The sequence below is a fragment of the Vitis riparia genome, chromosome 14 (assembly GCF_004353265.1).
Source record: "Vitis riparia cultivar Riparia Gloire de Montpellier isolate 1030 chromosome 14, EGFV_Vit.rip_1.0, whole genome shotgun sequence".
Classification (NCBI taxonomy): Eukaryota; Viridiplantae; Streptophyta; class Magnoliopsida; order Vitales; family Vitaceae; genus Vitis; species Vitis riparia.
The window spans coordinates 21,928,087-21,944,176 of record NC_048444.1 but is presented as its reverse complement, the minus strand read 5'-3'; the positions used below and the strand labels follow the sequence as shown (position 1 = coordinate 21,944,176).

Below are 16,090 nucleotides of genomic sequence, written 5' to 3'. Positions count from 1 at the left end.
TGACGTATAAGCCAAAAGAAATCCTTCATATATCTTTGTTATATGACATCAACTTAATACAAGGATCTTCTTTTCTCGATTTTTAGCTTTATTTTAGCTTCTGTGGATGTCAAGGTCTTTTGCTTCTTGATTTACATCTATTTGGGCTTTACCCTATTTCTCTAAAAACACTTTAATTTACAATAAGAGTAACCAAAAAGAAAGCATTGTGACTCCAAAGTAAAAGCATCCCAATCCACCACAATCCATTCAAGATTGAGCAACTAGCATATTGTTCATACCAATGGCAATCCAAACTTACATCTTTCAGTGTGGAGAGTATCTCTTTCAAAGCTGATGGAGCAACAGCATCATGAGATATAAGTTTTTGCAAGCAGGAAAGCCCAATAACACTCAGCTTGACATTTCTGACCTCACAAGCCATCAGAAAGATCCGTAGTATGTCCTCATTATGTGCAATTTCACTAGGGCTTGACAATGAACGAAGCTGCAAATTCACATCAAAGCACAAATAATTTCAAACCCAGCTCTCCAAAAAAGAAAAAACGAATCAACAGTTACATTTGTTCTGTTATCCCAATCTTCCACAGCATCACATTTCATCAGTTGTGCACTATGAGTATATTACTATGTGCAAATTTAAAATAGAATTTGAAATTCTCAAAATCCAAATTAAACATAGAATTCATAGCTCTGACACAGTTGAATTTCACAGAACCTAAATTCCTCTTATGCTCTGATTACAATGGAAGTGTAGGGAATAAAATGAAGTCCACATTTCTGAGTCTTAAACATTTTATTAATGATGAAAAGAGGTTTCACTATTTATGATCCAATAACATAATAATAAGAGAATCCCACTAAACATGCCTAATACAACCATTTTGCTTAATTGAATACCTTCAGTTCAATTTAGCCTAACACAACCATTTCCGTTGATAGAAGTGAAGACTCAAAATCTTACTATTTTTCTTTTCCTCCATTCTATCTCCTCAATTATGGAGCATTTAAATCTTTTCAAACAAAAAATGCCAAATTCAACTAATTTAAGCTCGTGATCTTCAAAACTTTGAATATCATAAAAAAGAATCAGCTCAACTAAGTCATTCATTTTATCTTTCGACAATGTTGAACAATCGCATAATCTAAACATCATTTTACATGTATCAAACATTCAAATACAGACAACAGTTGACGCTCAATTCAATCAAAACCAAAACAACACTGACACTAAATGAACAAACAAAAAATGCATTCATTACTCTAAATTCAAATAAAAAAATAGTGAAAACGATCCCTTAACCTTCAATATGCCGTGCTCCGCACCGTCCTTGACACGGGGTACCTACGGCGAGCTTCAGCAGAGAGAGCGCGCAGATCCGATTCCAGAACCGCCATGAAGGCCATCTCTGAAGCTCTGGGGATTCTGTGGGTGAAGAATGGAAATCTAGGGTTAGGGTTTTGGATGAATTGATTGTGAATAGAGAGGCATGGAGAGAGCGAAGACGACGAACACAGATGCGTAGATCTGGAGAGAGAGACAGAGGTGTTGGGAGAGTGTTGGCACGTGAGCAGGGCGTGAGAGACGGCTCCCACACTCCCCTAAGAGTTTTTTTTTTTTTTTTCGCTTTTAGAGATTGTACATGGACTCGCGAATCCTTTGTTGGAACTTGGAATTGAAGCGTAGGCTAGTTCCCTTTGTACAACCCAGATTAGCGTGGCTCAAAAATTTTATTTTAGAATTTAAATATGAAAAATAATTTTTTTGAATTATCCTCCATAGACGTATAGAGGTATTGTATTCTTACATATAATTCAAAAAATTTATAATTATTCTTCATAATATTCTAATAAAGTATGGGTATGATTTGGACACATAGATCTTATCATTTGGGTTAGGTTTGAGTCAAACATATTTTAACACAAAATATCGATTAGAATGAAAACTGATCAAAATTTATGAAAATATTATAAAACTTCCTAAAAATGATATAAAAATTAATAATACATATATTATATATTATAATTGATATATGAAGAAATTAATGTATGAATGAATAATTTGTAACATTTTATAATAGGTGGTATTTGAAAATTCATTTAATACTAAACTGATAATTTATCTACTTTTATAACATATATGTATAATTATTATATTTGTATTTAATTCATGATTTTTATGCTTTCAATAAGAAATAAAGGGAATTTGAAAATAAATAATTAAAATCAATATAATTATTAAAAATTTATTTTAAAGTTTTATTTTTAAAAATATATATATAATTTAAGTATAAACATAAAATACATGTGTAAATATAAAATACATTTTATATATAAAATTTAGGTGTAAACACGAAGTATATAAAATGTAGGTCACAATAATAAACAAAGACATGGTTGGCTTTGTTGCATAGGAGCTACTTTTTGAAACCTAGAGAATGATCATAAAAATTCTCAAATCCAAACTAGTTTTTTTTTTTTTTTTGTATATAATTATATTTTTTAAATTTCTTATGCATATGGATTTCAAATTAAGTGAGACTTAATGGGTTGATTCATTAATGAATATAGTAATTTGAAAAATAATTTCAAACCATAGTTGTGAAAGGTGCGCCTAGGCTCTGTGCGGTGCGACGCTCCTTCATGAAGGCGTTGCTTAGGCGCGCAAGGCACAACGTGGTTCCCAGGTATGCCTCGATCCCCTACCTCCTTCTTCTCCTTCTCTTATTATTATTTTTTTCTTCTTCTTCTTCTTCTTCTCTTTCTCTTTTTCTTCGGCGTCGGGTTGCAGAGAGTAGAGAAGCCCTAATTTTTTATTTTTTATTTTTTGGACCAAAATGACATCATGTTAGCCCTTTTTATTTTAAAAAGAATAGGCCAAAATGACGTCATTTTGGAACTTGTTCCTTAAAAAAAAAAAAAAAAAAAGCCAAAACGACGCTGTTTTGGCCCTATTTTTCCTTCCAACCCCATTTTCTGGTTGTTTTCAACCTGACACCCCTCCCAAATCTTGCCCTAACCTCAGTCGTGCAATGGAGAAGTGAAGAAGATGAAGAAGATGAAGAAGATGAAGAAGATGAGGAAAAATAGATGAAAAATAGTCACGTACCTTTTTGGGACCTCGGTATTTTTCTCTTTTCTGCATTTTTTTTCATTCTTGTCTCATAACTCTCATTGGATTTTTTTTTTTAAATATAAATATTGTATTTTGACATGAAAATTTTACTAAATAAAAATAAATAAACAAAAAACACTCATGTGTATAACTTTTGTTAATGTGATCTGCATATTTTTTTTTCAATTTTCTTTTCTTAATTTAATTATATTTATTTTATTATAGTATAGATAATTTTTTTGCAAGATGGATAATGAGAGCGAAACTGAAGTGGACTCTAGTGCAAATGAAAGAAGAGATCCCGGATGGAAGTATACTCGTTTAGTTAATGAAAAATATTTGAACATCATCATATGCATTTTTTGTGATAAAGTAATCTAATGAGGCATATATAGACACAAACAACATCTTGTTAGTGGATATAGAAACGTTAAAAAGTGTAGAAAATATTTGAAACATGTTAAAGAAGAAATGGAAGAGTATATGAGTTTCAAGAAAAGTAAAAAAAAACAAATGAATATAGGGAGCAAAGATGTTAATCAAGATTTGTTTGGTTTGGAAGATGAAGATTTTGGTGAGGAGATTAATAGTATAATGAATGTCACCAACATTTCTAGTGGAGGTAGTAACTGAGGATGAAGTGGTGATAGGATGTTTTCTTCAAAAAAAGCCAAAACAAAAAGGTCCTATGGACCATTTTTTCACTCCTAATGCAGAGATGGTTGTTCAAAATCGAAGGAGTGGGAAAATGAATCAAACTACTATCAATGATGCCTACAAAAAGGAAGCAAGAGAAAAAACATGTATGCTTATCACAACGTGGATGTATAAGGCTGCTATTCCATTTAATGCAGTCACATATCCGAGTTTCCAACCAATGATTGAGGCTATTGGCCAATATGGTGTGGGTATGAAGGGACCAACTCTTCATGAGGTAAGAATTACTAACCTTAACAAAGAATTGACTCTCACAAAAGATTTGATGAAAGATCATATGGTGGAATGGAAAAAAAATGGATGTTCAATTATATCGAATGAATGGACTGATAGGAAATAGAGAACTTTGATGAACTTTTTGGTTAATTGTTCAAAAGGAACCATGTTCATGCAATCTATTGATGCTTCTTCAATGATTAAGACGGAAGAAAAAATGTTTGAGTTACTTGACAAATAGGTAAAGCAAGTTGGTGAGGAGAATGCATTCAAGTTATAACAGGTAATCACTTAAGTTATGTGATAACAGGTAATAAATACTATTTCCTGAACTTTTATTTACTTTTAAATTTTGAATATTTATCTTGAGAACTTATGTAAATTTATTATCTATAATGTCACATAGGGAGGCTATTAGAAATAAAGCGCCCACATTTGTATTGGACACCATGTGTTGCACATTGCCTTGACTTGATGTTGGAAGATATTGGAAAGCTACCAAACATCAAGAGGACATTGGAGAGGGCTATATCACTAAATTGGTATATTTATAATTGCTCAGGGCTACTCAACATGATGAAGCGGTTTACTAAATAAAGGGAATTGCTTAGGCTTGCTAAAACTCGGTTTGCAATTGCTTTCATCACATTATCGCGATTGCATGAACAAAAAAACCACTTGAGGAAGATGTTTACAAGTTCAAATTGGTCAGATAGTAAAATTGGCAAAAGAGCAGAAGAGGAAAACTATAGTCAACATAGTTCAAATGCCTTCATTTTGGAACACTATTGTGTTTTGCTTAAAGGTTTCGAGTCCCCTAGTTCGTCTATTTCTTTTGGTTGATGATGAAAAAAAAAGCTCTTATGGACATCTAAGAGGCCATGAATAGAGCTAAGGATACACTTGTGAGAAGTTTTAATGGAAATAAAGAGAAGTACAAAGAAATCTTCAAAATCATTGATAAAAGGTGGGAGATTCAGCTTCATCAACCTTTGCATGCAACAAGGTACTTTTTGAACCTGAAATTCTTCTATGATAAACTAGAAATAGAGCATGATGCAAAGATTCTGAGTAATTTGTATAAATGCATCTTAAGGCTAACAAGAGACCCTGTTAAGCAAGAAAAAGTTGTGGCCGAAATGAGTTTGTATACAAATGCCCAAGGACTATTCGGGAATGAGTTAGCTATTAGGACAAGGAAGACTAGAGCACCAGGTTAGTTATTTAGTTTTGTTTATTTAAATGATAAGATTGTATTTTTGCTAAAATAGGTTAATTGTTTCACTAAATTGTTAATATCTATACTACAGCTGAATAGTGGGCTGCATATGGAGCTTCAGCTCCAAATTTGCAAAGGTTTGCAATGAAAGTCCTCAACTTAACATGCAGTGCATCGGGTTTTGAATGAAATTGGAGCATCTTTTAAAATGTAAGTGACCAAAATAATTACAAGTAATAGTCTAATAAAGTCTTGAATGTAACTTAAAAGTTAAAACTTTAAAATATATTTAAGAGCTTATGAATTTTTGCAGATTCATAGCAAGAGGAGAAATAGGTTAGATCATCAACGCTTGAATGATTTGGTATACATTAGGTATAATCGAGCCTTGAAGAGAAGATATAATGAACGTAACACCATTGACCCAATTTCCTTGAAAGATATAGATGATAGCAATGAATGGTTGATAGGAAAAATGAAATATGAGGATTCTCATGGAGGTGCACAAGATGATTTTGTATTTGATGATGATAATTTGACATGGGATGATGTTGCTAGAGCTACTGGAGCTGAGGAGACCGGGTTTGATACTAGAGCTAGAGCTAGAGCAAGCTCAATCATAATACCACCAACGAGAAGGATAACTTCAAGTTCTAGAACTTTGTCTTCTCATTCACTAATAGATGAAGATGAAGATGGAGACATGGTTGATTCAACAGATGAAAAAGATGAGGAAGGCTACAAATGTGATGATGGAAATGATGATGATGATGATGATTTTGTTGATTTAGAGGATGAGTGATGATTGCTTGTTGTGGACAAATTTGTTATTTAAGTGTTTTTTAATGATGTTATTGAATTGTGGACAAATTTCATGTTTTGGTTTGGAAACTTTGGATTTGGATATGTATTAGGCTATTAGCAATATGGATTTGGATTTGTTTTTATACTTGGAGTTCTTTATTTTTATGTTTTTTGTTGATTAAATTGAATTTTTGGGATGATATTTGATGATTTATGTGTTTAGGACAAATAAATGATTGTTAAATTTAATTATATTATATAAAAATATTTATATTAATTAGGGTACGCCTCACTTTACTAAAGCCCATGCCTTAGGTGCGTCATGTGCCTTAGGCTCCAAGACTACTTTGCGCCTTGGTGCGCCTTGAGCCTTTTAAAACTATGTTTCAAACTCAAAAACCAATTCAATAGAAATTAGAAATTCATATATCAAAACTAGTCTAACATGATCCACATATTTCTTCTTTTGAACATAACTATGCTTTTTCAAAATTTCAAGTAAAACTTAACACAAACATTTTATTAACAAGTTGAGTAATTCTAAAATAATTTGGAATTCAAAAACCAATATAATAAATATAAGAAATTCATGGACCAAAACTAATCGAACGAAACTTTAATATGTCTTTTTCACACATAGTTATAATTTTTTAAAAAAATTTTCTTACTAGTTAAATGAATACAAAATCAAGACTTATGTCTTAAATTGGTGAATAGTGTAATATTTTGTAAATAATTTATAACTCTAACTTAACTAGATAACTATCATAAATTTATAGACTAAGTAGGTATTTGGTAAACCAACTTAATAACTTAAAATGACTTAATAACTTAATTTAAGTCATTAAATAAATTAAGTATATTTGGTAAAATAACTTAATGGTATGATTTAAAGTAAAAAATAACTTTAAATAATAAGTAAAAACAATTACCTTATTCTTAATTTCACATTTTCATCGTGTCTTTTTATTCTCATTTGCCCTGATTACTTCCATAATCTCCTTTACTATTCCATGCCTCTATTGTTACTCAATTTATTTGCCCTAATTATAATTTATGAGGATAAATATGTTGATTTGATGATTTAGGATAAATTTTAAATTAATTTTATCAAACAACCTTAATAGTTGAAATAAGAATTAAATAATAAGTTTTAAGTTAACTATTTAAGTATAATTTAACTTAAAATCAACTTAAGTCATTAAACAATAAATATTAAATTTTACCAACACCTTTTAAATCTACAAATATTAACTTGATTAAAAATTTATTAAAATATTGAAACAATAATTTTAAACATAAAACCAAGTAACAATGAAATTGATCGTTGAAATTAATTGAAATTTATCTCTTTTTAAGTGTTCCTTTTTTTTTTTTTTTCAATTTTTATAATCAGAATATTGAAACCAAACATGCCCCTTTTTTAAATTTTCTGCCAGAGGCAACCTATCAGTTTTAATCCAAAAATAGATAATAACAAAAGATAACACTAATTAAAGGTTGGAAAGAATGGGAATCAATAATCCCTTCAATATTTAGCATGGATTTTGAGAGGGAGAGAGGTGAGGAGGGCCAATGGGAAATCCAGAGAAACCAAGAAAACTGAGGAGATTTGATGGGTTGGATACACACAGACCACACATCTTCCCATGATTTTTTCTGGGTTTTACCAAAAATAAATTAACTTTAACACCTCTCTCATATATATGCATATTTCAGAGGTGGTAGTATCATCAGAGATTGGGAGATATGGCAAAGGCAAAAGGGTTTATCAAAGTACTGGTTATGTGTTTATTAATATTTGAGATGGCTGACGCTGACCCACCTTTAGACCCCAATTGTCTTGAAAATTGTATGACAGAATGCAAGAAGAATCATTATGACATTGTATGTGATGTCTATTGCAGTTCTCTGAAATGTTCACCTGGATCCACAATATATACTAAGAAGGTATGCATCCAAATACTGTTTGAGTCTCTTCTTTGGTAGCTGAAATTACAACTGCTTTCAGAAATGGAAAGATGAAAATATGAAAACATATAAAACAACCATTTTTATTTTCATTTTCATTTTTCCTTACTATCTAGGTTTTGTTGTTTGTTTTTGTATGCAGGAAAATTGAGCATATCGCCTGAAGACAGGCTTAATCACAATGCTGAGCATGGCTTATCAGTATCAAAGTAGGCTAAATCATACGCTAATAAAAACCCGTCTTTCAAATGGTAGAAAGGGTTAACCAGAGAGGAGACGTGATTAGTGAAGACTGAAACTCATGTTTCATTGCTCATTTTGTTTAGGTGTGATGTAGAGGCATAATTGATGTTATGTTTTTGTTGTTTGAAGCAACATGGAAATAAATGGATCAAAGTTTTGTGTGCTAATCTTTTCCTTTTTCCATTTTGGTGAGCTGAATTCTTGTAACACAAACTTCCACATTCATTCCAATGCTCACAAATGGAATTATCATCACAATTAGCAAAATATGAACAAACAGAAATGAAATAAATCACCAAATATGTAGATCTTCTTATGATTGTGCTTCATCTTTGGGTTGGATGCATAGTTGCTATTGGGTTTGGCATCACCACTGTTTCAGCTCTCCTGCGAAACACACAACAGAAATTTTCCGTATTAATCTGGATATCACACCAGCGAAAGGACAGATTACACTTTCTGAAACCGATTAACACCTCACTCAAAGACCATGTTTTCTGCTTCATGCCTCAGAGAATCAAACAGTGCGGTAGACAGATAACGCTCTCCAAAGCTGGGGAAAACCACCTGCATAGCAAGGTAAAAAAAAATGGCAGGATTAGTCTTGGAAATTTTTTTTTCATATGGGCTGGACACATGATGTTAAGCCTGTTATAGCAGCCTCCTCTATTTGGGTAATGGAAAAGTATAGAGTAGTGAAAGATCAGGTTCAGAATCCAAAATTATAAGACATGATACATATTAATCTGAATTCCGATGAACTGTAATGAAAAAGAATAGATATTTGACACTGTCACAAACTCATCTAATACATGGAGTGTCGTAGAAAGGTTTCTCTTTATGAATTGTTTATTCAATCAATTTCTTGGAGTGCCTTGCCCTTACCCAGATTCCAAACTCTCTCGAACTGGTTGATCAGCTCAGGCAAGTAGAATAATACTTCAATGTAGAAATTCAAGAGGTCAGAGAATATGAATGAGTTAGGCCTGTTTAGGAAGCCCCTGCAAGGATTTCAGGCACCAGTATCCTTTATAAACCCCTCTTTCTGGGTTTCATAGCATGGATTTTACAAGGAATGCACCCCCTAAACTGGAATAGATGGGAGGTAATGTTGAAGATGCAACATATTTGGCTTTCTGTCACCAAACTTTGCTCAAATTCTCAAAACAAAATAAAAATGAAAAAGGAAATAATACAGAATCCAGTTGCACAACAATCCACCCCCACTCCAACCAAAAGGAGGAAAAATGAAAAGGATATTTATTTATTTAAAAAAAAGACAAACCAAGCTGGGAATCCAACTCTCAAAATTTATGCCAATTGTGTTGAAGAGTCTGCTAGGAATCAAAGGTTAATTTCATCCCTCAAATGAATAATGAACCAATTACAAATGTAAAAGATGGCCAGCTTAACAATTCATTATGATTGTCATATTAGTGGGCACCTTTCAGGTATGCATCTTGAACCAATGTTCGTCACGTTTGACAGAACCATTGTGGCCTCCTAATCCAATTAGGAAAATTTGTCTTCTAAAACCTTGTGTGGAGGAAAAGTAACTTGTTAATTTATGGTGATGGAATGTTACTAACCATCCAACACAGAACCTTGAAGAATTTGAAAATAACAAAAGCAAATATACACAATAAAGTACTGATGAATACGATTGAGTTTTCCTAGGAAGGTTCCCTCAACTATAAGTACAGATTAGATATCACTTCCAGGGTTAATATGAGGTAATAGAAGAAATACATGAAGAAGATTTACCCTACAATTTGAAGGGATTGTTATGCAGATAATTGAAGAAATCAACCAAAGACAATATCTTAACACAGATTGTATCAAAATAGTAGAGTGTAGAACAGAGATATTTGGAAGAAGGCAATTTAACTTACAACAATGAGTTTTCCAGCATTTTCTGCTCTCTTTGCTATCTTTATTGCAGCAGCAGTAGCAGCACCAGATGATATGCCTACCTGATAAAAAAGAAAAAAGGTTCCAGAATCAAGGGCATACACAACAGCAATTTAAACGAAGAGAAACGAGAGTGCTCAAAATTTTTGAAAAACAGATGGAAGAGATCTTAATTAATGTGAATATACCAGCAAACCTTCCTTCAAAGCAAGAGCCCTGGCAGTGTCAATGGCTTCATCACTTGATATCTGAGAAGTTACAGAAACATCAGAAGTCGATATCGAAATCTATGTATAATTACACTGACTGTAATCAGAAAATAGATTATAGATATTGGTGGGAATGAAAAAAATTCTGGCAAGAAAACATGCAAAAAATATAACAATCGCTTTTCTATATGCCTCGCTAAGAATTATAAAGTGTTATTGCAGATTATATTTCTCATTTTTCATGTATTTTCATTGGATATGTACTTTTAAGTCCAGAATGAAGTGATGCAATGCAGAATTATGGCATAAAGCAACAAAACCCCACACTTCATTGAGAAGGGCCAATACCAGAGGCTTACTTGAATAACTTCATCGAGTATGCTGACATTCAAAACAGTGGGGATGAAACCAGCACCAATTCCTTGGATCTTATGCGGGGCTTTGATATTTGAATGCATGCAATGTATCCATTAACCAAACAGTCAATATGTGAAGATATCACTCTTCTTAAAAGGGCTTACATGAAAATAAATTCTAGAACCACAAATTTTAGTGCTGAAGTAAATATCAAACAGAACCCAAGGAAAGAAAAAAAAACAAGTAAAAGAGCTGCAAAATAATACGCTTATCTTGCTTTTTCAATATAACAAAGTAAACAAAATGATTAAAAATTTTGATTTATCAATTTGAAGAACTGCAGTTGTAATCCTATTGCTGTGGAACTATATGGATCATCATAGCATGAAAAAAATTTAGATAAAAAAATCCATCCTCTATACGTTTTATCTTGAATGGAAGCATATAATGTCTATTCTCTTGTTCTCATTTTTCTTTTTTAGAAAGTCAATGCACTACTTTTGTTGTGTAACAATATGAAGGGAGGCCACACAAAGATGTTGCCGCCGTATTTGTGTAATGTCAAGTTTGGACTAGTTGGCATGATGTGTGCTGTCAGGGCAACTCAGGTGGTGCAACCTTGTTAGTCCACATGAACACAATAGCCACTCATGGCACCCATGGACAGCTCAGGGAAATCCCAAGCCAAGGAAGGTTATCTTGGCCTCATAAAGTAGCCTGTCCCTGAGACAGCCCATACTAGATGGAAACCTACCACAAGTGTGGTTGCCAATGCATTGCCTCCTTAAGGTCCTTAGAAGGTGCTTTTTGGTGCAGCAGGATATGTTCATGCCTGCCTGAGTTGAAAGTGGGACCGGGGGGTTGGGGCGCCGCACTGCAAGAAGGTGTACTGAATATGGCACCTGGTACTGAGACAGTGATCCTAGTTTGGTGGTTCAAGTTTGAATCTGGCTGAGGTGAACAAGGCCATCACTTGTTCTAAAGTGGTGCTCAATGCCTACTGGCCTTCCACCAGTCCAAAAGGATGGATAACCACTATCCAAAGGATACATTTCAAGGTCAGTATGCCTCAGGCAGAAGCAGTAGACATGCAGCTGCAGGCTAGGCATTTGATGGTAGGTTTGAGGACCTTGAAAACACCAGGCACCATGGACATCTCATTAGCTCAATCCAGCACCACAATGGTGCACAAATGTCACACCCCCGTGTATCAGGGCTCAAGAGACTTACTTGAAAAGGACAGAACTCTGCTAGACAAGTCAGATTCCTCCAGTAGGCACTCACATACTAATGCCCAATCTGGCCTAGTTCCATTGCTCTTGGTCTCCACCACCCACTTCTACAAGGCCTATCTCCTCCAGATAAGATCCTAAGTGAACAGAAAATTTCCTAAAGAGAACAATCAACCTGTAACCAAGACTCTCCACAATAGACACTATCAACCCTTTGTCCAACCCAGATACCTATCCTACCAGTCACCAACTTAATAATACATTTGCCCCCCTCCCCTCCTTTAGAAAAGATTTCACTACTGCTCTCATACTGTATAGACCTTGCATATTTGAAGAAACAGTTTTTAATCTTCATTATGGAATCACCAAAACTTCCCCTTCCTTTCAACCATTCCCCTTCTCATAATTTTCCCCAAAAGTTAATATTTTAAGTTCCCTATCCTTCAAAGAGCCCAAAAATGCACCCTTACCCTGTGACCATTATAGATTCTCCTCCAATCCTCCTGCAGTGGCTACTCAGTAAGCTAGTGTCAGAAAAATGTGTTACTGTTTCCCAAGCCAAGGCATCATGATAGAAAGTCAAACTCATAATAAGGCTTCTGTTTCAAGAAATTAAAAATGTTTTTCATAATTTTATCGCATGCTTAAATTCTTTTTTTATTTCAACATTTTAATATGATCATGAAAGGATAATTCAATGAATTTCTGTGAATGTTCTAGCATCAAAGAGATACAAAGAGTACAAGACATGTAGTCAGCTCACCATGCTCTCCACCACTCAAAACTGCACTTTCCACTGGCTCTACACCATATACCTAAATGTAAGAGGAAAAAAAACATCAGCAAAAGATATGATCTCTCTCTCACTCACTCACTCACTCACGAGCCAACCTTAATCTCAGGATTTTTCTCCTTGAGGAACTTCCCCGCACCAGATGCTGTACCCCCAGTCCCTATTCCAGAGACAAGGGCATCTACTTTCCCTCCAGATCCTTCCCATATCTCTGGTCCAGTGGTTTCATAATGAATCTGCATAAAAAAGGACAAGCTACTAAATCAATCTGTCCAATCAGCAATCCGACTTGCAAGACATGGATGCAAAGATTACCTGAGGATTAGCAGGATTTTCAAATTGCTGAAGAACATAACCATTTGGTATCTTTTTCAATAGTTCCTCAATTCTCCGAAGTTGCTCCTTAAATCCTTTGGCAGGATCTGTGATGATCAACTCAGCTCCAAAAGCTCGAAGAATGATTCTTCTCTCAAGACTAAATGAAGCTGGCATGACAATAACAAGCTTGTAACCCTTAACTGCAGCAATGAATGCCAGCCCTATGCCAGTATTACCACTAGTAGGCTCTATGAGGACAGTCTTCAGCCACCATTATTCAAATCAAACATAATGATAACCCAGGGGAGCTTGTCAGTTCAAACATGTTCATAAAGAACAAAACCACATCTTGTTCATTATTACAACTGTGAAACAGATCTTGAAAATTGTATTAATCTTCACTTTTTACCATGCAAAAAATTATAAATTTGATGGTTACTATGATTGTCTGTGTTCATTAAAGATGAATGATTAACAAAATTACCCAAACATATCTCGAAACAAGAACTTCAGTTACTGACCTTTCCTGGTGTAATCAGGCCCTTATCTTCAGCATCCTTGATCATGCTATACCCAATCCTGCATCATGGACATTAAAAATGGAAAACATAAATTTGCAAATCAGGAATACTAACACGTGCTTTGGTTCGTAATCACAACCAATATGAAAGGAAAAATGCATACCTGTCTTTAACACTGGGAGCAGGGTTCCATCATCTCCAGCTTAGCAGCAATACGGGCTACACATCCATCCACAATCTTATTGAGGTATACCATAGGGGTCTTGCCGATTAACTGTACAAGCCAAAAGCAAGACAATAAAGATTATTATAATTTGACACCAGGGGAGATGTAAAAAGCAAAAATTAAGAACTGAGGATGACTGATGAGGTATTACTTCAGTAATGTCTTTTGCAATTGCAGACTTGTCCTCCATAATGTCCTTTTAGAAGAACTGCAATCTGACAAAGATTATTCCCTTATTCATTGCTCAGAATTAATTGGAAATGAAATGGATTAACATTCCATTACTCAAAACCCAGTTCACAATTAGAAAATCGGATATGAATATAAAAGAGCTCATTTGTTGAAAGCCTAAAGATGACCCTGAACACACTAGGGAGTAAACTTGTTTTGGATGCTAAAAAAGACAAGGAAAAGGGACCAAAATAGGAAGTGGGAAATACAACAATTTCATTTCCCTGGAAGACTCCATACTGCAAATAATTCTTTCGTCAAATGAACTATCAATACCCATGGGCAGAAAATAAAACCAAACAGTGGAGAGAGTTAACTTTCCATTCCTTCCATCAACTGGGAGAATTAAAGGAGGTTTTACAGATACCCAACCCTGGGAAGTCCAATTATGTTGATTATTCAAATAAATTATAATGGCCAATAATAAATTTGACTGTAATTACCCTAACAATGCGAAAATTTTCTCAAATGATCATGATTTGAACTGACTTGAACATAGCAGAATTACTAAAAAAAATACCATTTTATCAGCAAGAAATGCCAAAAAAATTTATTACCCAACCTGTGAAAACATTCTACCAGCAGAAGATTTTTCAACCAAATTAACAACAGTCCAAAGAACAGGCCTTAGAAAGAAAACTAGCCAAAAAAATTACAAGCAGACATCTTCCTGAAATCAACAATCATACACAAACCCCAATCAAGAATTAAGCGCAACCACTGAAATTTGAAGTACCCAACTTTGCAAACACTCCACTGATGAAAAACTTTCAAGAAATCACCAAAAGATCAAACACCGGAATCACTAAAAGGGTTAATCATTAATATAGCAATCATTTCCCCAAGATCAAAGAGCAGACTACCCAACTTTGCTAGCACCTCAATAATGAAGATTCTTCAAAGAGATCAGCTAGAACTTGCTGAAAATCAAGAAGCAAACAGCACAAACATAGCAATAGTCAAAATGGGAGTTTCAACCTGCCTATCTTGGAAGACGTGCCTAGGTTTCAAATCAATAGAAGTGCTCCTCTGAATTACCAGTTTCAGTTCAAACCAGCTCTTACAGCTTATAATGCCAAAACATTTTTCAGAAAAAGATTTGCAACCCCCTCTTGACGGGTCCCATTTATTTATTTGTTTTGTAGTTCAGAAAGGAATCTCAATTTGCTTATTTGAATTCTTGTTTTTCCACAAAATGATACTACATTTATTATGTTGGTTCAAGAATCAAAAAGTTTATACAACTCAAAAGCTTTTCCTTTATGTTAGAAAGATTAATTTAGAATTTGTTCAGTACAGTAAATTATCTTCTTCTTCTTCTTCTTCCTCTTTTATCTTTATTTTTATTTATATTTATTTATTTATTTATTTATTTAATTTTGTATAAAGATAAGAACTTTAAGAACTTTATTTTGATGTTATTTTTAAAATTATTAAGGTTATGTTTGGTTCATGTTTTCAAGAACTATTTTCTGTTCTTGAAAACAAAAAACACAAAAAAATTGTTTCGAGAAGGGGGTGTGTTTTTGTTTTTTATGTTCTCAAAAACAACTTTTTTTTAGAACAATAAAAAGATGTTTTCATTGTTTTTTCACTGTTTAAATAATATATTGTTTTTTTGTGTTTTCTCTTCCTTCTTTTTATGTTTTCTTAGTTGTTTTTTTGTGTTTCCACAAAGGTGAGTTCCACCCAACCACTACACCCCCACCCGAAAACCCTTTCTTCTTCCTTAAATTATTGAAATTAATATACTTACACATGGTGACATAGTCATCATTTGTTTAAGAAAATTATAACTGATGCAAAATTTTCAAAATATAATATTTTTTTTTAAATTTAAATGAATTGTTCATATGAAAATTATTTATATATTTATAAAATCAAGTTAATGGGAGAAAAAACTTTATTAATTAAAAAAATAACTTTCAAACATGTTTTTTGTTTTACTTATTTTTAAAAACTTTTTTATTAACTCAACCAAATATGTTTTTTTTTTTTTAGAACAAA

General features: G+C 33.4%; 1 protein-coding gene and 1 pseudogene across 1 annotated transcript in view; both read right to left on the bottom strand.

Annotated features, from left to right (window-relative positions):
* Positions 1 to 14,894, bottom strand: part of LOC117929882 (cysteine synthase-like) — a 37,146-nt gene extending 22,252 nt beyond the window's left edge. Inside the window, exon 1 of the mRNA XM_034850316.1 lies at positions 14,825 to 14,894. The gene's annotated coding sequence lies outside the window, so the exon portion shown is untranslated. The remainder of the gene's footprint in view (positions 1 to 14,824) is intronic.
* LOC117929884 lies at positions 8,440 to 15,147 on the bottom strand (annotated as a pseudogene).
* Between the last annotated feature and the right edge of the window lie 943 nt (positions 15,148 to 16,090).